The sequence below is a fragment of the Schistocerca gregaria genome, chromosome 7 (assembly GCF_023897955.1).
Source record: "Schistocerca gregaria isolate iqSchGreg1 chromosome 7, iqSchGreg1.2, whole genome shotgun sequence".
In the NCBI taxonomy this organism is placed as follows: Eukaryota; Metazoa; Arthropoda; class Insecta; order Orthoptera; family Acrididae; genus Schistocerca; species Schistocerca gregaria.
The window spans coordinates 102,028,160-102,049,597 of NC_064926.1; the positions used below are offsets into that span (position 1 = coordinate 102,028,160).

At 45.7% G+C, this 21,438-nt stretch overlaps 1 protein-coding gene across 2 annotated transcripts in view; it reads left to right on the forward strand.

Moving 5' to 3' along the window:
• The window catches only part of LOC126281633 (LIM domain only protein 3-like), a 1,631,617-nt gene that overhangs the window by 303,587 nt on the left and 1,306,592 nt on the right, over positions 1–21,438 (forward strand). The gene's annotated exons all lie outside the window — the stretch shown is intronic.

Here is a 21,438-nt window from a genome sequence, read left to right on the forward strand (position 1 = left end):
AGACCACGAGACATATTGCTGACACTCGCCTACTTCGTTAGAGCGACAAGTCAAATAATCTGATGGTGTGTGTACCGAAGGTCTTACATTACACACACCACATCTACAGTGTTTCCTTGCCATACAATACTTACATCCCACATTGCATGTCTGTGAGTAGCTCCGCCTCAGTTACAAGAAGAGAGCGGAAGTGATCCACAAAAGTGCCATCGGATGTCGCTTTATCTATTTGTTGTAGAAGCTTACAAATAATATTCAGAGCTCAAACGCGATGAGGTGTCTCCAACGGAATAACCTCCTCCGTGCCAACAAGCACGGATTCCGAAAACATGGATCATGTGGAACCCATCTCGCACTTTTCTCAAGTGACAGCCTGAAATCCGTCGATCAAGACAGTCAGACAGATTCAATGTTTGTTGATTTACGAAAAGCATTTTACTCAGTACCGCATCTACACTTAGTATAAAAACATAAACCATACGGTGTAACGAGCGAAAATTGTGACTGGACTGAGGATTTGTTGGTAGAGAGGATTCAGCAAATTACCTTGCATGGGGTATCATCGACAGGTGTAGAAATAACTTTGGGAGTGGCCCAGGGAACTGTATTGGAGCTGCTGTTATTCATGTTGTACATTCGTGACTTTGCAGACAACATAAACAGTATCCTCAGAATTCCTCAGATGATGGTTATCTACAATGTCCAGTCACATTAACGTGACCACCTCTCAAAAGCCTGAATGACCACCTCTGTGCAGGAAGAGAGCAAGTTGGGATCTGGAAGGTACCCTAGGGATTTGGATCCATGCTGACTCCAGTGCCGTGTGCAGCTGCGTTAGAGTTCTCGGTTAAGGATCCACAGATTCTCGATTGGGTTTAAATGCGTAGAGTTTGGTTGCCAGGGGAGTACGGCAGACTCGTGCTAGTGCTCTTCGAACCACACACATACACTTCGAGCCGTGTGACACTTCGCATTCAGCTTCTGGTAGATAGTCCGTAGCTCGTGGTCTTGCAGTAGCGTTCTCGGTTGTCGCGCACGGGGTTTCCGGGTTCGATTCCCGGCAGGGTCAGGGATTTTTCCTGCCTCGAGGTGACTCGGTGTTGTTGTTGTCGTTTTCATCATCACCATCATTCATCCCCATTACGGTCAGAGGAAGGCAATGGCATACCACCTCCACTAGAACCTTGCCCAGTACGACGGTGCGTGTCTCCCACATCGTCACCTACACCCCTTGGAGAATGGGACGTCATCATCATCTGGTAGATGCAATCGCGCCGAGGAAAAAGAAACTGTATGTATGCGTGGACATGGTCACTAAGGATAGATGCACACCTGTGTTGCTCCTTCCAGGATGACAAGAACACCCAAGAAAGCCACGATTACATTCCCCAGACCATGAAGCACGCAGGGTGTTTGGCATTTACGGCGTCGCATCTTTAAATTCAATGTCCATGTGTCCGATGGAGCATTATACGTGATTCATTTGAAAAAGCTACCTGTCTCCACTCAGTGGGCGTACAGTTGCGATACTGGTGTGCAAACTGCAGCTTTCGTCACCGATGAACTGCAGCCCGTATGGGTGCACGAACCAGGCTCCGGCTGTCGAGTCCCATACGCGGCAACGTTCGCTGAACCGTTGTTGAAGAGACACTGCTGGGAGCCTCTTGGTCCATATGGGCTTCTGATCATCCGTGCACAACTCCGTAGCCGTCGTTCACCCCCTCCCCCCCCCCCCCCACTCTCACCCCCTGATCCGTGAGCCGTGGTGCACCACAGTTGAATCGGCGCTAGTTTTGAAGAGCGCAGTAATGCCATTCACGTTGTTATTTAACCACAGTGACACGCGAATAGTCCACACCCTTAGCTATTCTGGAAATCCTTCCACCTTTGGCGTGAAAGTCAATGATTATGCCCTTTTGCAAATCAGATAAATAGCTCTATTTCCGCATTACGAAACTTACTGCACAGTTTTCAACGCCCTTCCTCTCCTCCTCCCCACAGCCCACGGCACGCTTTATAGCACAGCCTCAAACGCTAATGCTGCCACCTGCCGCCTGCGAGTGATTATTGCACGTTGACGCCGAACATGGCAGTGGTCACATTAATTTGACTGGACCGTGCACAGTGAATTACTACCTGAAAATAGCTGCACAAATACTCATTTGGCAATTAATACGATTTCAAAGTGGTCCAAAGGTAAGCAAATTACTTTAAATGTTCAGAAATGTAATTTTGTGCACTTCATAAAACGAAAAAAAACATAGTGCCCTATGAGCATAATATCAGTGAGCCACAGTTGGAATAGAGCAACTCGAACACCTACCCGTCCGCAGCTCATCGTCTCGCGGTCGAGTTCTCGCTTCGAGCACGGGACCCCGGGTTCGATTCCCGGAGGGGTCAGGGATTTTCCCCTGCCTCGAGATGACTGGGTGTTTGTGTTGTCCTCTTCATTTTATCACCATTCATGAAACTGGAGCGATTGGACTGAGCAAAGGTTGGAAATTAGTACGGGCACTGACAACCGCGCAGTTTATAAAATAAAATATTAATTATTAGTTATATGTGATAGTGATTGGTTGTAATTAGTATTTGCTTATCTGAAACGGGGACGTTTAATTATTCGGCATCAGACGCTTGACATTGCCTTTTTCGTAAATGCAATGTTATTCGTAGTTGACCGTGAAATAAGACTCAAACAATCGGACTTCGTATTTAAATCGTTTCCAAAGACTGCTGCGGTAGGTGCGGACTCAAAATCTAAATATTAGAATAATTTGCCAGCCATGTCAATACGTCGTACAGAGGTGACTGTCTACTGAACATAAAAAGTTTACACAGTTAGTTAAATCAGATATATTCAACGAATAAGCCTACAGTTACATAAATCTACTTACTTTCATAAATATAAATTCTTTACAGAATCGAGTGCCTAGTAAGATTACAACTCTCAGTGTTCTTATATAACATCAAATATGGCGGTGTGCTAGTTAATAAAATATACGTGCTTCCCGCACCAGTTATTCTATTCGACCTACTTCTTCTTGTTAATCAAACATAAGAGTGTCATAATTGTATTTTGTTTTATCAGTGGCATAGCCCTGAGTTCTGTGCCCTAGGCTTTATTTATTCGTCAGAGATTATTTAATTAAGATTTCGCGTTTCCGAGAAATCTCACGCACGGCATGCAAATTGGCCTTCATAAGTTGAGCGCCCCACAAACCAAACAGCACCATCATCATCAAACACCTACCTGAAAGAATTTCAAGGCATATTAAACGGAAGGCGCACATAGTCGTGAGAAATACAAGTGACTGACGTATGTCCTTTGGTAGACTGCGAAAATGCAACCAGTCTACAAAAGATATTGCTCAGAAATCACTAGTGCAACGCATCCTAGAATATTGCTCACGTGTGTGAAACCTGTTCCAAATAATACTAAGAGGGATACTGAACGCATCCAGAGACGGGCAGCACAGTCACAGGTTTCTTTGACTAGAGAGAAAGTGTCGCGAGGACAATATCAGATTAATTACAGAGAGCACTGGAGCATTTAAACAGTCGTTCTGCCCACTGCTCCATGCCTGAATGGAATGGGAAGAAGTCCTAATAACTGGTACAGTGGAAGGTACACCATTCCACGCTTCTCATACTGGTCAGCTGACTATGGATATAGATGCGGAAGTACATGTCATCAGTAACTTTACATTCCGGAGGTTCCTTTGTCACGTGTAGATAATGTTGATCAAAGTTCGTTACCCGATCTGCTGAAGACGACTGTGGTTTGCTGTGTATAACGTGAGATACGCAAAGCAGTTTTGGTGTTGGTGTTGGTGGTGGTGTTGGTGGTGGTGGTGGTGGTGTCGGTGGTGGTGAGACCGAAGACTAGTTTGACTCTGCTCCCCACGCTAGTCTACCCTGTGCAAGGATGTTGGTCTCTGCACAATTGCTGCAACCTATGTCCACTTGGATCTGAACAAATGTTCTCAATCCGTTGTCTTCCTCAATATTTTTTACCTCCTATAATTCGTTCTACCACAGAATTAACGTTCCATGATACCTTATGATGTCTTATTAACAGACAGCTTCTTTTAATCAAATTGCGCCACAAATTCATTGTTTCCCAATTCGGTTCAGTTCCTCCTTAATACACTCCTGGAAATTGAAATAAGAACACCTTGAATTCATTGTCCCAGGAAGGGGAAACTTTATTGACACATTCCTGGGGTCAGATACATCACATGATCACACTGACAGAACCACAGGCACATAGACACAGGCAACAGAGCATGCACAATGTCGGCACTAGTACAGTGTATATCCACCTTTCGCAGCAATGCAGGCTGCTATTCTCCCATGGAGACGATCGTAGAGATGTTGGATGTAGTCCTGTGGAACGGTTTGCCATGCCATTTCCACGTGGCGCCTCAGTTGGACCAGCGTTCGTGCTGGGCGTACAGACCGCGTGAGACGACGCTTCATCCAGTCCCAAACATCCTCAATAGGGGACAGATCCGGAGATCTTGCTGGACAGGGTAGTTGACTTACACCTTCTAGAGCACGTTGGGTGGCACGGGATACATGCGGACGTGCATTGTCCTGTTGGAACAGCAAGTTCCCTTGCCGGTCTAGGAATGGTAGAACGATGGGTTCGATGACGGTTTGGATGTACCGTGCACTATTCAGTGTCCCCTCGACGATCACCAGAGGTGTAAGGCCAGTGTAGGAGATCGCTCCCCACACCATGATGCCGGGTGTTGGCCCTGTGTGCCTCGTTCGTATGCAGTCCTGATTGTGGCGCTCACCTGCACGGCGCCAAAGACGCATACGACCATCATTGGCACCAAGGCAGAAGCGACTCTCATCGCTGAAGACGACACGTCTTCATTCGTCCCTCCATTCACGCCTGTCGCGACACCACTGGAGGCGGGCTGCACGATGTAGGGGCGTGAGCGGAAGACGGCCTAACGGTGTGCGGGACCGTAGCCCAGCTTCATGGAGACGGTTGCGAATGGTCCTCGCCGATACCCCAGGAGCAACAGTGTCCCTAATTTGCTGGGAAGTGGCGGTGCGGTCCCCTACGGCACTGCGTGGGATCCTACGATCTTGGCGTGCATCCGTGCGTCGCTGCGGTCCGGTCCCAGGTCGACGGGCACGTGCACCTTCCGCCGACCACTGGCGACAACATCGATGTACTGTGGAGACCTCACGCCCCACGTGTTGAGCAGTTCGGCGGTACGTCCACCCGGCCTCCCGCATGCCCACTATACGCCCTCGCTCAAAGTCCGTCAACTGCATATACGATTCACGTCCACGCTGTCGCGGCATGCTGCCAGTGTTAAAGACTGCGATGGAGCTCCGTATGCCACGGCAAACTGGCTGACACTGACGGCGGCGGTGCACAAATGCTGCGCAGCTAGCGCCATTCGACGGCCAACACCACGGTTCCTGGTGTGTCCGCTGTGCCGTGTGTGTGATCATTGCTTGTACAGCCCTCTCGCAGTGTCCGGAGCAAGTATGGTGGGTCTGACACACCGGTGTCAATGTGTTCTTTTTTCCATTTCCAGGAGTGTAGTTATTCGATTTAGCCATCATATTTTCATCATTCTTCTACATATTCAAAAGCTTCTATTCTCTTCTTGTCTGAGCTGTTTCTCCTCCACATTTCACTTCCATATAATGCTTAATCCTATATAGCTACCTTCAGAAAAGACTTCCTAACCCTTAGATATTTATTCGACTAGAAAGCTGCCCCAGCTGAGCACAGGTAGGAATACCTATTTTATTGTGGAATGTTGTTAATTTTAACTTTTGGACAATCTTATTGTAACTGAATGGAACACAGTTGTGACAGCTATAATAAGACGTCCAAAAAGTAATAATTATCAACAAACCGTGATAACTGAGGACGACAGTACCACAAAAACCCCCAGGAGGCTCACAACTCTTTTGTGAGTACATGCTTGGCTACCACAGGGCCCCAGCCTTTGCAGCATTACTTTCTTTCCGTGCTGTAAGTTTATACTTCCACTATCCCTTTCCCCCTCTGCCTCTCCATCAGATCTTTTCCTTGGTGCAGACCCTGGGTGGACCTGGTTTACGACTGGAACTCGAGTTTCCACTTCCAGAGTTTTCTATAAATTTTCATAAACGCTAGGTCCACATTGTTGGGTTTGACCTGCCAACAATTTCCGTATTTCTCCAGATCGTGCAAGGAAATTCGCCCCATGCAGTGTATGCTCCATCTTTGTGCCTTTCCAACTTTTAATCTTCCCTCTAACAAGATTATACATAGAAAACCCAGCACAGTAGCCATTCCATCTTGGGAGGTGGGGGTATCGTCAAGTACCTGCAAGGTGGTAGCCCACTGACTATGCAACGACCACGCTGTTGTTGTCTGAGATGAAGATCCCAAATGGATGGCAAATAGTAACTGCCCATCATGATCTGCGCACAGGGACTCCAAGCAGTGGATAACTGGCCAGGTAGCCATTGGTGAGGCTGGGAGGCGGCCAGAGGGAACGTTTCTGTTCGGAGTGGGTGCCACCATGGTAGATGAGCCACAAATGAAGTTTGTGCGGATGGTCCCGGAGAAGGTTCGAGTCCTCCCTCTGTCATGGGTGTGTGCGTTTGTCCTTAGGATAATTTAGATTAAGTAGTGTGTAAGCTTAGGGACTGATGACCTTAGCAGTTAACTGCTAACATTTCACACACACACACACACACACACACACACACACACACACACACACACACAAACAAATGAAGTTGATGAAGTTATCTCCCACTGGGGGCCATATGGCCCCGCAGTCTCTATGGATGTAAAGTCTTCTTCTAATGCAGAGAAATACAACCCTAAAATGTTCCCTTCCATGGCTATGCTATGGGGTGAATACAGGGCTAAGTGAAAAGCAGACAAATACTCCCCCAAGTACTTAGTTTGTTCAAGGACTGATGAGGATTCTTTCTTGGCCACGAAGCCCTTATTCTTTGTGGAGAATTTAGAAGACAAGTCAGGGGAACTGACAGCCGTCTCTAAAGTGAAAAGTGACTCAGTTTTGGTCAAAATGGCATCCCCTGCATAGTCATGGGCGATGCTCGCTTGCAACAAGCTGGGAGACATACTGGTGACTATCACTCTTCGTAATAGTCTAAATAGGATTCAGGGCAACATTTTCCTGCTCTTGCAGTCTTATGAGCTACGTGCCAGTTTGGACTGACAGGGTGTACACTTTGTCCACTGTGTACAAGGGGAGTCGAAGGACAACAGGATCGCTACCAATGCCTTTCTCCTGGCTTTTGAGGGCAATCATTGCCTGAAAATATCAAGGTGATGGCATACCGATCGATGTGAAACCATATGTAACACTCCTCCCCTAAGCCACGCTTCAAGTGTCTGAAATTTGGCTACATGTCTTCGTGTTGCAACGCTAGGAGCCCGCATCTCGTGGTCGTGCGGTAGCGTTCTCGCTTCCCACGCCCGGGTTCCCGGGTTCGATTCCCGACGGGGTCAGGGATTTTCTCTGCCTCGTGGTGGCTGGGTGTTGTGTGATGTCCTTAGGTTAGTTACGTTTAAGTATTTCTAAGTTCTAGGGGACTGATGACCGTATATATTATGTCCCATAGTGCTCAGAGCCAACGCTAGCTCCATCTGTGGATATTCTGGAAGAGTACTACATGTGAAATGCGAACGCTCCTTGTTGCTCTCCCGCAATCTGTATCATGTCTGGAAAACACCATTCTCCCTGTACACCATATTGAACTGTTTTCCAGAGAGATAAGAAAATGCAAGAATGAAATACTGTGAACAAACAAACTTACAAGAGGCCAAGAAGAAGTAAGTGTGGTTGTACACAGTATGTAAACTTGGGTTAATGCTGTAGCAGACCGCGGTGGTCGTGCGGTTCTAGGCGCTGTCGTCCGGAACCGCAGGACTGCTACGGTCGCAGGTTCGAATCCAGCCTCGGTCATGGATGTGTGATGTACTTAGGTTAGTTAGGTTTAAGTAGTTCTAAGTTCTAGGGGACTGATGACCTCAGATGTTAAGTCCCATAGTGCTCAGAGCCATGTGTGAACCACACCTCCCAGCCAGAGACAAATAACCTTCCTGTCGCATCTCTCCTCAAGTAGGGGCCCCTCAGGACACTTACTACTAAAGTTTCTGTCTGTTTACAACTGGACAACAGTCATTAGCTGAAAGAGCCGCAGGCTGTTGGTCGCAGTGCTTCACAATCATCGTCTTTACCTGGAACTGATTCAGAGAAGCCCTCACAGTCATCGAAATCCTATAAAGAGCGGACAGATAAGAAAAAGCCCTCCAAGAAGAAAGGCGTTCTAGTAGCCCCCACGCCACCAGATCCCACCTGTTTCGCTCTTGTGACAGGAAGAAGAACTTCTGGTGGCCCTGGGGCCCCAGTTCCACCACACAATGGGACCAGGAACCTATGTGTATTGATGCCATAACCTCTCAACAAATGGCAGCAGGTGACCCTAGGGAACAAGATGAATCCTTGGTCCCTTCATGGCCTCACAGTATATCGACAATATTATTCTCCAGTGGAACTGTAGCGGCTTTTTTCACCACCTGAGCTATGACATCTTTTGAGTACTTCCCTGACTTCTGCATTGCCCTTCAGTAGACTTGGTTCCCAGCAAAGCGGAGCCGTTTGTGAATTCTGGGGATATAAGAATCATGGTACTTATGACAGGGTATCGGATGAAGTTTGCACATTTGTTCTGGACACACTATTTGAAGAACTAATACACATTTGGAGGCTGTGGTACTTAAAGATATTACCATCTGCAGTGTTTACTCTCCTAGTGACGAAGTGTCTCAGAACATACTGTTTGCATTGGTTTTTCAGTTCCCCTCACCTTTCCTAGTGATGGATGATTTCAACGCCCATAACCCTTAGTGATGTGGAAGCACGATCACTGGCTGTGTAAAGATCTCGAAAACTTACTGGCACAACATGTCCTTCACGTCTCGAATATTCGTACCCCCATACACTTCAGCGTGGAACATGGAATCTTCTAGACGATTGACCTTTCCATTTGCAGCCTTTGTCTTCTTCCAACCCCTGACCCGTGGTCTAGGGGTAGCGTCTTTGATTCATAATCAAAACGTCTTTGGTCCCGTGTTCGATCCCCGACACTGCCTAAATTTTGATAAATAATCAGCATTGGCGGCCGAAGACTTCCGGCATAAGAAGTCAGCCTCATTCCGCCAACGGCCTTGTCAAAGAGGGCGGAGGAGCGGATAGAGGTTCAGGGCACTCTCTTGTCCTAGGGGTGGGAAATTGCCCCTAAAGGCGGAAGAATAAACAATGATCAACGACATGAGGATGCAGAAGGCAATGGAAACCTCTGCATTAAAGACACTTAACGTGTATCTACAGGACATGTGGCCTGTAGTTGAAGAAGTGTCATGATGATCTCTCCATTGGCAAAAGATTCCGGAATAGTCCCCCATTCGGATCTCCTGGAGGGGACTGCCAAGGGGGAGGTTACCATGAGAAAAAGATTGAATAATCTACGAAAGGATAATGCTCTACGAGTCGGGGCGTGGAATGTCAGAAGCTTGAACGTGGTAGGGAAACTAGAAAATCTGAAAAGGGAAATGCAAAGCCCCAATCTAGATATAGTAGGGGTCAGTGAAGTGGAAGGAAGACAAGGATTTCTGGTCAGATGAGTATCGGGTAATATCAACAGCAGCAGAAAATGGTATAACAGGTGTAGGATTCGTTATGAATAGGAACGTAGGGCAGAGGGTGTGTTACTGTGAACAGTTCAGTGACCGGGTTATTCTAATCAGAATCGACAGCAGACGAACACCGACAACGATAGTTCAGGTATACATGCCGACGTCGCAAGCTGAAGATGAACAGATAGAGAAAGTGTATGAAGGTATTGAAAGGGTAATGCAGTATGTAAAGGGGGACGAAAATCTAATAGTCATGGGCGACTGGAATGCAGTTATAGGGGAAGGAGTAGAAGAAAAGGTTACAGGAGAATATGAGCTTGGGACAAGGAATGAAAGAGGAGAAACACTAATTGAGTTCTGTAACAAGTTTGAGCTAGTAATAGCGAATACCCTGTTCAAGAATCACAAGAGGAGGAGGTATAATTGGAAAAGGCCGGGAGATACGGGAAGATTTCAATTAGATTACATCATGATCAGACAGAGATTCCGAAATCAGATACTGGATTCTAAGGCGTACCCAGGACCAGATATAGACTCAGATCACAATATAGTAGTGATGAAGAGTAGGCTGAAGTTCAAGACATTAGTCAGGAAGAATCAATACGCAAAGAAGTGGGATACGGAAGTTCTAAGGAATGGCGAGATACGTTTGAAGTTCTCTAACGCTATAGATACAGCAATTAGGAATAGCACTGCAGGCAACACAGTTGAAGAGGAATGGACGTCTCTAAAAAGTGCCATCACAGAAGTTGGGAAGGAAAACATAGGTACAAAGAAGGTAGCTGCGAAGAAACCATGGGTAACAGAAGAAATACTTCAGTTGATTGATGAAAGAAGGAAGTACAAACCTGTTCCGGGAAAATCAGAAATACAGAAATACAAGTCACTGAGGAATGAAATAAATAGGAAGTGCAGGGAAGCTAAGACGAAATGGCTGCAGGAAAAATGTGAACACATCGAAAAAGATATGATTGTCGGAAGGACAGACTCAGCATACAGGAAAGTCAAAACAACCTTTGGTGACTTTAAAAGCAACGGTGGTAACATTAAGAGTGCAACGGGAATTCCACTGTTAAATGCAGAGGAGAGAGCAGATAGGTGGAAAGAATACATTGAAAGCCTCTATGAGGGTAAAGATTTGTCTGATGTGATAGAAGAAGAAACAGGAGTCGATTTAGAAGAGATTGGGGATCCAGTATTAGAATCGGAATTTGAAAGAGCTTTGGAGGACTTACGGTCAAATAAGGCAGAAGGGATAGATAACATTCCATCAGAATTTCTAAAATCATTAGGGGAAGTGGCAACAAAACGACTATTCACATTGGTGTGTAGAATATATGAGTCTGGCGACATACCATCTGACTTTCGGAAAAGCATCATCCACACAATTCCGAAGACGGCAAGAGCTGACAAGTGCGAGAATTATCGCACAATCAGCTTAACAGCTCATGCATCGAAGCTGCTTACAAGAATAATATACAGAAGAATGGAAAAGAAAACTGGAAATGCGCTAGGTGACGATCAGTTTGGCTTTAAGAAAAGTAAAGGCACGAGAGAAGCAACTCTGACGTTACGGCTAACAATGGAAGCAAGGCTAAAGAAAAATCAAGACACGATCATAGGATTTGTCGACCTGGAAAAAGCGTTCGACAATATAAAATGGTGCAAGCTGTTCAAAATTCTGAAAAAAGTAGGGGTAAGCTATAGGGAGAGACGGGTCATATACAATATGTACAACAACCAAGAGTGGACGATGAAGAACGAAGTACTCGTATTATGAAAGGAGTAAGACAAGGCTGTAACCTTTCGCCCCTACTCTTCAATCTGTACATCGAAGAAGCAATGACGGAAATAAAAGAAAGGTTCAGGAGTGGAATTAAAATACAAGATGAAAGGATATCAATGATACGATTCGCTGATGACATTGCTATCCTGAGTGAAAGTGAATAAGAATTAAATGATCTGCTGAACGGAATGAACAGTCTAATGAGTACACAGTATGGTTTGAGAGTAAATCGGAGAAAGACAAAGGTAATGAGAAGTAGTAGAAATGAGAACAGCGAGAAACTTAACATCAGGATTGATGGTCACGAAGTCAATGAAGTTAAGGAATTCTGCTACCAAGGCAGTAAAATAGCTAATGACGGACGGAGCAAGGAGGACATCAAAAGCAGACTCGCTATGGCAAAAAAGGCATTTCTGGCCAAGAGAAGTCTACTAATATCAAATACCGGCCTTAATTTGAGGAAGAAATTTCTGAGGATGTACGTCTGGAGTACAGCATTGTATGGTAGTGAAACATGGACTGTAGGAAAACCGGAACAGAAGAGAATCGAAGCATTTGAGATGTGGTGCTATAGACGAATGTTGAAAATTAGGTGGACTGATAAGGTAAGGAATGAGGAGGTTCTACGCATAATCGGAGAGGAAAGGAATATGTGGAAAACACTGATTAGGAGAAGGGACAGGATGATAGGACATCTGCTAAGACATGAGAGAATGACTTCCATGGTACTAGAGGGAGCTGTAGAGGGCAAAAACTGTAGAGGAAGACAGAGATTGGAATACGTCAAGCAAATAATTGAGGACGTAGGTTGCAAGTGCTACTCTGAGATGAAGAGGTTAGCACAGGAAATGAATTCGTGGCGGGCCGCATCAAACCAGTCAGTAGACCGATGACAAAAAAAAAAAAAATGTAATGGAGAGTCCATGATGACCTGTGTGGTACTGAATACTTCTCAATCTCCCTGTCCCTGCCTCAGCATAAGTCCCAAGATTCCCTGGCCAAACGGGCTCACAACAGTGTTGATTGGGGTGCTTTTTCCTGTGCTGTCGCTCTTAGTTCCCCACTGCATATAGATATTGATTAGGCAGTGCAGAACACAACTACAGCCATTATTTTTGCAGCTGATTTGGTGATCCCCTGCTCCTTGGGCTCGCCCTAATGGAGGACAGTACCTTGGTGATCACCAGAAACCAGGGAGGACGTTACAGATCGTAGGTAGGATCTCCAGCACCATAAGCGTCACCCATCGATGGAGCACCTCATTGTCTGTAAACGACTCCGTGTCCAGGTCTGTCATCTAAGTAAATGACGAAAACAAGAATGCTGGGAACACACGTTTCAACGGTCAGGCCATGTACCTTACCTTCACAAGTTCGGGAAAATATCAGACGTCTCTATGGAAAGGAGAAACCTGCAGGTGTAGCTGATTTTACCTTGAATGGCACTGTCTACGGACGCAGTCTACATCTGAGAATGATTAATTTGCCTTTTGTGTCCTAACAGCAGGTGGAGCAACAGATATTATGTTTCACTATACACCACCTGGAGCCAGGCCAGACCACATCCACAATCGATGATCATGCACCTGTCAATGGATTGCCAACGTGATATCCTTGCCATCTTTAACCCCATCTGGAGTGAGTGGGAATTCCCATCGCAATGGCAACAAAGTGTCATCATTCCAGTACTGAAACCGCATAAGCACCCTCTAGAGATGGACAGTAACTGCCCAGTTAGTCTCACCAATGTCCCCCATTAGTTGCCTGAACCCGTGTTGAGCCAGTGGCTGTGGTGGATCCTTGGGTCTCCTGGTCTTCTGGTTCTGTCCCAGGGTGGTTTTTGCAAAGGCCATTCCATTAATGATAATCTGGTTTAGCTGTATCTGAACAGTTTTCTCCCCACGTCAACACCTTATAGCCGTCTTCTCCGACCGATGAAAGGCTTATAACATAACTTGATGACACACATTCTTGCTGCCTTATGTGAATGGGATCTCTGGGCCTGCGCTCGTCTTTCATCCAGAACTTCCTGTTGCACTGTACTATCTGAGTTCGAGTTGGTGCTTCCCACAGAACATCCCATACCAAAGTGCATGGGGTCCCACAGGGCTATCTACTGCATGTCCCTGTCTTTCTAGTAGCCATCAATGGTCTAGAAGCAGCTGTTGGGTTCTCAGTATCACTCTCCTTGTTTGCTGAGGACTTTTGCCTTTATTATTGTTCCTCCAATGCATGTGTTGCTGAACGTCGACTTCAAGGTGCCATACGAAAGGCACAGGAATGAGCCTTCAGCCATGGCTCTCGGTTTTCCGCCGCTAAGACTAACGTCATGCACTTCTGTCGACGCTGCACCATTAACTCACAACCAGAACTTTAGTTCAAGGATCAACTACTCATTGTGGTGGTGACTCATCACTGCTTAGGACTGGTCTTCGATCCTCAGTTGATGTGGATTCCCCATCTACGCCAGCTTAACGAAAGTGTTGGCTGAAACTTAATACACCCCGCTGCCTGAGCAACACCACCTGGGGAGCAGATCACACTACCCTTCTGCAGCTTCACAAAGCTCTGATACAACCCCATATTGATTATGGGAGCCTGGCATATATTTTGACATCACCCTCAGCATTGCACATACTGGATCCAATACACCACTGCAGGGTACAGCTTCCCTTGCGAGCTGGCCGTGTGAACAGCTTACTCTTAGAAGATAGGGTCGCTCCATTGCGAATCAGGCGCCAACAACATTTTGTCAATTATGCTACCCACATTCGCAGCTCCACTAAGCATCCATACTACTGTCTCCTCTTTCCAAACACAGAAATCCATTCTAGCTACAGTGACCCTGATCAGAGATTACAATCTCAGTCCACATTAGATTCCTCCTCCAAATGTTCCTTCTTCTACTCTCCTCTGGGCCCACTCATGTGGACCTTCATACTGCGTCCCTCAGCCATATTGTATATACTGAATTGAATTCCTTGCTGGATGACTGTAGTGTTTTCACTGTAGAGTTCGTAACCATCTCTTGTGCTGTTGAGCTTATCTGTTCCTGCACCAGTGGGGTATTTCGTAACATGCAGCGACTTCTTGAACAGTCTGCAACCTCTCTACTGGTGTTACCCTTACTGTCCCTTGGTCATTCATATGCAGGATTCCCTGTATACCCTCGAACAATGTGGACGTTCAGTGACTTTCGTCCACAACCTAGGCTATGGCCTACGAATAAGCCCTTTCTTGATATTGGTATTTCGGAAAGAGACCTCCGATTGGTATTACACCGTTAAGTCTTAGAACTATGGAATTCAGAATGGCTGACTCTAACTTCACCAAACAAACTATGGGTGATAAAGGATACTGACTCTACTATTCTTTGCTGGCTCTCCATCAGACATTCCTGGCTGACTCATGGTCATCTCTTCCATCCCAAGGACCCACCCGACTGTCGTTGTGGTTCCCATTTGATGGTGATCCACATGTTACAGGACTGTCCCAATCTAGCCTGCAGCGGACTCTTAACCTCCTTGACTCGCTACTCCTGGTGTTAACAGAAGATACCTCAGCGGTTGACTTAGTTTTGCGTTTTATTTGCGAAATGGGGCCTTTACCACACTCTTTATTGGAGGGTCACTTAATCTTATCTGCCAATTGAGGGGTTGGCTGAACATTGTTATTTCCCCTGCTCAGGCCAGGCTGTGGCTGTCTGGGATTGGTAGACTATTCTGGTCCTCGCCCTATCCGCTCTTTTTCTGTTTCTCCTCCCTCTCGTATGGCCTGTCTGACTTGTTCGTCTTTTGTCTATCTCTGCTTCTCTTGTCCTGTCCACGTTGCTAGTCTTTCCTAGGCAATTTTTGAATTTGGTACCTCTGATAAGTGGTGGGGGCTGGGGTTGCATGTCCCCTCATTGTATTCTGATTCAGGCTGCTCTCTAGATGGAACACCTCGCCTGTCTTTCTTGCTCTGTCCCCCTTTCATATTTTTGTTCCTCATCTTGCTTTCGTTGACCCTTTGTGCATCTTGCTGTTTTCTTCCTCTGGGTTTTGCACGGTAGACTCTCTCTGATCTACTCTCTTCGAGCAAAAAGGGTCTGATGACAAAGTAGTTTGATGTGCAGACAAAAAAAATGTGGCGGGGAACCTAGATCAGTACACATACTGCACCAAAATGCTGCGCATAAAAACGACCGGGGCTCGTACCTCGGGTCCTGCTGGTGATGGAAAAGGAGGATCAAGTGTTTTGGGTACCCTTGGCCTAGAGACCATTTGCATACCCAACAGAAGAATACTCTTAAAGCCATTGTCCTACAGTACAGAGTCACAGTATGAATGTTACACACTTTCTCCTTAGGAAAAGGGAGAAAATCGTTTTGTTCTTTTTGCATTTGTTTTGGTCTGTGGTGGGGTTTATGGGGCTCATGGAGCCATCATTGATACACAAGTGGTTCCTTAAGAACCCGCTCCCCCTTTACCCGCCCCCCCCCCTCCCCACCCGCCCGCTAAAAGGATTATTTTTCATACCAAGGCTTAGCAAGGGTTTGCAAAACAGCTATGCATAACATACGGTGTAATTTTTACGATATATTTTTAAGATTCCGATTTTGGACAGCCTTGAAAGGGACCTTTACGTCTTTATCCGTTTACAAGGTACAGAGGTTCAAATTTACCCTACTTGTACACGAAAATACGCTTGTAAAAGCCGATGTGAAGCGAGACATAATATATAAATCGACATAATACGGAGAAATACGCTGTCAAGTGTCTCCGTTATCATCTAGAAGCCCCATATTGCTGTACTGAAGCATATGCAGGATTTTTGTGCATACAATCATGTCAGCTAGTTTTAAGTTGCTTCAAAACTTTACCGACCCGTAAAGTTCTTTCCATGCGAGCTACATGTTCTGCTGTAGCAAGGAAAAGAAGGGAACCAATGGGAAAATGCTCCTGTTGGAGCACAGAAGAGTCGAATATGCTCCAGTTTATTAAAGGACTGTGACTGAAAAGTGAGATACCAGCTGCCGCATTCGACCTTCCAGCTTTATAAATTTTGCCAAAAATTTTGTCATTCGAATACATTCGTACTTTGTTTTGCTGAGAGAGGCAGTGGCTGTGGGAAAGAGACCTAAAAGTAATAAATATGGGAAGGCAGTAGACAGTGGTTGGGGTTTAGAAAGATATAAGCAGACAGTGTCAGTGTGAGAGAAGGAGAGGGACACAGAGGTAGTGGTACATTGTCGACAGTGGTAGAACAGTGCTAGGAAAAGACGGAAGGAGACAGTGCCAGTGGCAGAGGTATAAAGATAAAGTGGAAATGGGTGAGAATCAGTGATAATGAGCCTATGACAAAGACACCGAGGAAGAGAGAGATTGTGACAGTGAGAGAGAGAGAGAAGCAGTGGGAATGAATGAATGAGACACTTAAGTAAGAAAGAGCAAGAGGTAGTGACAGTGAGAGAATGCTGTAGAAGAAGTAGTAGTAGTAGTAACCGTAGTAGTAATGGTAGGACAGAACGAAGGAAGTTTTCACGTCAGCTACGAATTAATGGCATCTCCTCTATACTTTTACTTGAAGTAAATTTTGTTGTTTTGCAACTTCCAGTACTGTATGATTTCTCGAATCTGCTTAGCAGGTCGAAAAATACTTGAGAACAGCATTGTTCATCTCAGCTGCCATTGAGAGGGACTCGTCTCTTAGATTTCCGCCGGTAACTATGCATTGCCCCTCAAGAGCAGCTCAACGTGATTCGTATATCCAGTAAACTCTTTTAAAAGTCTGTCGTTCAAGTTTATTCAGGTGTATGTTGTTTATTATAGGGGGTAACAGGACTTTGTTGCCACCTTGTGCAGTTAATCTTTCGTATAGTTTTTCTTCTATAGTTTTGCAAGTTCCATTTAATACCTTGTGTAAGCCTTTCGTTCATTCGCACAGGTTACGGTCAGATGGTACTATGCATACCGTTAAGCGTTTAACACATGAATATTGATTCAGTTTTATCTCCATTGTTAATGCTTACGCAATCGCAATAGCAACTGGTAGTTATTATGAACATCAAATGAGTTGCAAATTTGAGTCAACAACAACTGCGGACAGTTGTTTCAGCGAAAACTGAAATTATGTTTACAAATTACGATGGTGCCGGGTCGTGTTGTTTGTTTACCGACGCGCCCTCAACCAAGGATATGTGCCTGCCACGATGCGGATGTGCAGCCCGCTACAGCTCCGTTAGGGGCCTACAGTTCTCCAGTCGCATGGGGGGCTACGAATTTGCAATTTTCCAAATTTTCTTAAAAATACCTTCAGTGAGTCTCAGCAGCTAAAATTTTGACAGGGTCTTTCTTTTGGTATGTTCTTCCTGCTCAAAATATTTCAGGGCGTATTTCGATATGGCTGGCCGGTTTGGCCGAGCGGTTCTAGGCGCTTCAGTTTGGAACCGCGCGACCGCTACGGTCGCAGGTTCGAATCCTGCCTCGGGCATGGATGTGTGTGATGTCCTTGGGTTAGTTAGGCTTAAGTAGTTCTAAGTTCTAGTGGCTGATGACCTCAGACGTTAAGTCCCATAATGCTCAGAGCCATTTCAACCCTTTCGATATGTCGGATTGGACCATTGCCTTGTTAGTTTTCAATACTGTGTGCAAAGAGTATTTGCATTGAACACATCAATAAATTTAAATTATTTCAAATCAGTTACATCTGACAGTTCTGTGATCTTCAGTTCCACATGTTAAGTTTGCTTTCGACGAGTACATACGTGCGCTGAACACATCATCGTCTGCTAGCTAAAGTTGATAAATAATTGGCGCATCTCTAGGTCGGAGTGATTATCAAAAATCTTTTCATACTTTAATATAAGAAAACTCTTCCACATTAACTGACTTCTTTCTTTCATTTTGGGAGCATTGGGATCCTTGTTCTCGGTGGGCCCGCGGCAATGACCCAGTTACCCCTAATCTCCGTTGGTACCTCCCTTTTTTTGCGACTCCCAGGCGAAAGACGGTCTTTGTGTACGGGTACGTGGTTTCGGCTACTACAGGCTCAAGAGCAGTCGTCAGGTCGAGTTTCCATGAGTTCTAAATGCCTAAAAGTCGGGCTTAATAGCGGTGATACGCGTTCGTAAATCTGCTCCCTTAATTTAAATTCCGATAGGGTAATTCATTGCTATGAACATACGTTCTCTACAATCTAGGAAACAGATTCTAATGTAGTAGATGCCATGTGACTAGGTCCTCCCGCCGGGCACAAGTCTTTAGATTTGACGCCACTTCGGAAACTTGCGCGTCGATGTGATGATGATTAGGACAACACAACACCCAGTCACTGAGCGTAGAAAATTTCCGACCCAGCTGGGAGTCGAACCCGGGCCCTTAGGATTGACATTCTGTCGCGGTGACCACTCAGCTCCCGGAGTCGGACAGATTCTAAGGTACAAATTGCAAGATTCATGAACTTCATGAAGGCGAAAACTATTGCAACGATGAATCTTAAAATGGACAACAAAATAGTCTGAAAGGCTAGCAAATGACTAATATTACTTTTGACATCGGTGAGAATGGAATCACTATTTCTCACATTGATATTCTCATGGCACCCACTTTTTTTCATGGGTTTGGCGTACAGAGTCTTCCTCACAACGTATCATAGATAATTACACTCGGATGTCAAAATTCATGAAGTACCTCCCAGTATCGTGTTGGACCTCCTTTTGCCCGACGCAGTGCGGCAGCTCTCCGTAGCATGGACTTAAAAAAGTCGTTGGAAGTTCCCCGCAGAAATACTGAGCCTTGCTGCCTCTGTCGCCGTCCATAATTGAAAATGCGTTGCCGGTGTAGGAGTTTGTGCACGAACTGACTTCTCCCCTAATTTAGTCCCATAAATGTATGGTGGGAATTATGTCGGGCCATCTTGGTGACCAGTCATACGCCGAGTTGTCCAGAATGTTCTTCAAACCAATCGCGAACAATTGTGTCCCGGTCACATGCCGCAGACTCGTCTAAAAAAATCGTTGTTTGGTAAAATGAAGCCTATGAATGGCAGCAAAAATTCTCTAAGTGGTCGAAGGTAACCTTTTCAAGTCAATGATCTATTCAGTTGGGTCATATAAAGATCATGTAAACAACGGCTTCCACAGGCCTTGCTGAAAGCTTGGGTTCATGACTTCCTGGGGTCTGCGCCATACTCGAACCCTACCATCAGATCTTCCCAACTGGAATTGGAAGTCATCTGACCAGCCCACGGTTTTACAGTCTTCTAGGATCCAACCGATATGGTCACGAGCACAGGAGAGGCGCTGCGGGCGATGTGTTGTTAGCAAAGACACTCGCGTCGGTCGTCTGCTGACATATCCCATTATCGCCAAATAACCGCCGCACTGTCCTAACGGATACCTTCGCCGTGATTTGTGTGATTATTTCACTCAGTGTTGCTTGTCTGTGAACACTGACAATTCCACGAAACTGCAGCTACTTTCTGTCGTTAGGTGAAGGCCGTCGGCCACTGCGTTGTTCGTGGTGAGAGGTAATCCCCTACAAGTGGTACTCTCTGCACACTGTTGGCACTATGGATCTCGAAGTACTAAATTCCCTAACGATTTCCGAAATGAAGTGTCCCATTCGTCTAGCTCCAGCTACCACTCTGCGTTCAGAGTCTGTTAATTCCTGTCGTCGTATGGATATAATCAAGTCAGAAACATTTTCACATGAATCATCTGAGTGGAAACGACTGCTTCGTGAATGTACTATTCTTTTATACCTGTTGTATGCAATACTTCCGCTATCTGTAGACATGCATATAGTTGTCCCATGTTTTGTCACCTCCGTCTATATTAAGAATTTACTACCCCTGTTGGTACATAAACTTCAATCCCAACGTTTCCACTTCACAAAACATGCTTCATTCGGGGCTCCTACACGTTCAATTGCTGCGCGCTGGAAATGCTGTCTTCATTTTGCTACCGTTGATGAAGAGGTATGTAAGGTGTCAGGCAAATCCAACACCTTACATAAAAACCCTGACATGATAAGCAAATCCAGTAGTATGTCAGATAGCTCCGAATAAATCGTGACATTAAATTAACCGAAGTAATACGAGTAACGAGTGAGCAAATGGAATACCACAGACTAACACAAGAATGCCTAAATGCATGTCGTACCTTCCCACCGTGAGGCAGACGCAATTCCGAGGGGAGAAACGAGGGCAGAAGCCGAGAGCAGAATCGTGTTAAGCTAGACAAGGGGGGGGGCTGGGCACCCACGCCCCGAGCCTACCTGTACAACTATACAACGCGCACGTTTTAGCGTGGGGCTTTTTCGCGTCTCAGGTATGTCAAGGACAACCCCCAGCCCATGTTAAAAGCTAGAGCCCTCCAGAAAAACAGTATAGATCTTACGATAACACAAAAAGGGCCACTACCACCCGCAAGTTTTAGCGTGAGACTTTTTCGCGTGTCTGTTACATTAGGATCACTCCCCAGCCCATGTTAAAAGATAGAGCCCTCCAGAAGAGCAATATAGATCTCTCAATAACGCTAAAAGGACCACACTAGCTGCAGGTTTTAGCGTGAGACTTTTTAGCGTCTCTGTTACGTTGCAAACTTTAAAAACATTGCCCCACCACGAAAAGTATAACGTTTCCCATTGGATAGACAGAATTTTTGTAGGCGGAGCGTAAGGTTAACATTGAGACCCTGATTGGTCAGATGAAAACACAGCCAGATAGCTTTTTTAAACTAACTTCGGTAAATTGTAGTAAGGAGAAGTTAGAGGGGAGTTGGTTCCGGGACGCCGAGCTGGATGGCTGCTGCGCCGGCCGCTGCCGCCCTGACGCTGCCTAAACACCGACAAGGTAATGAACGCACGCGATGCCGCATTTTTGAGCGCATAAGGCTTCACTCAGAACTGCAGAAGACTCATCTGTTACACCCCCTTTTTGCGTAATACTAGTGTCGATCGTTAATTAAAACT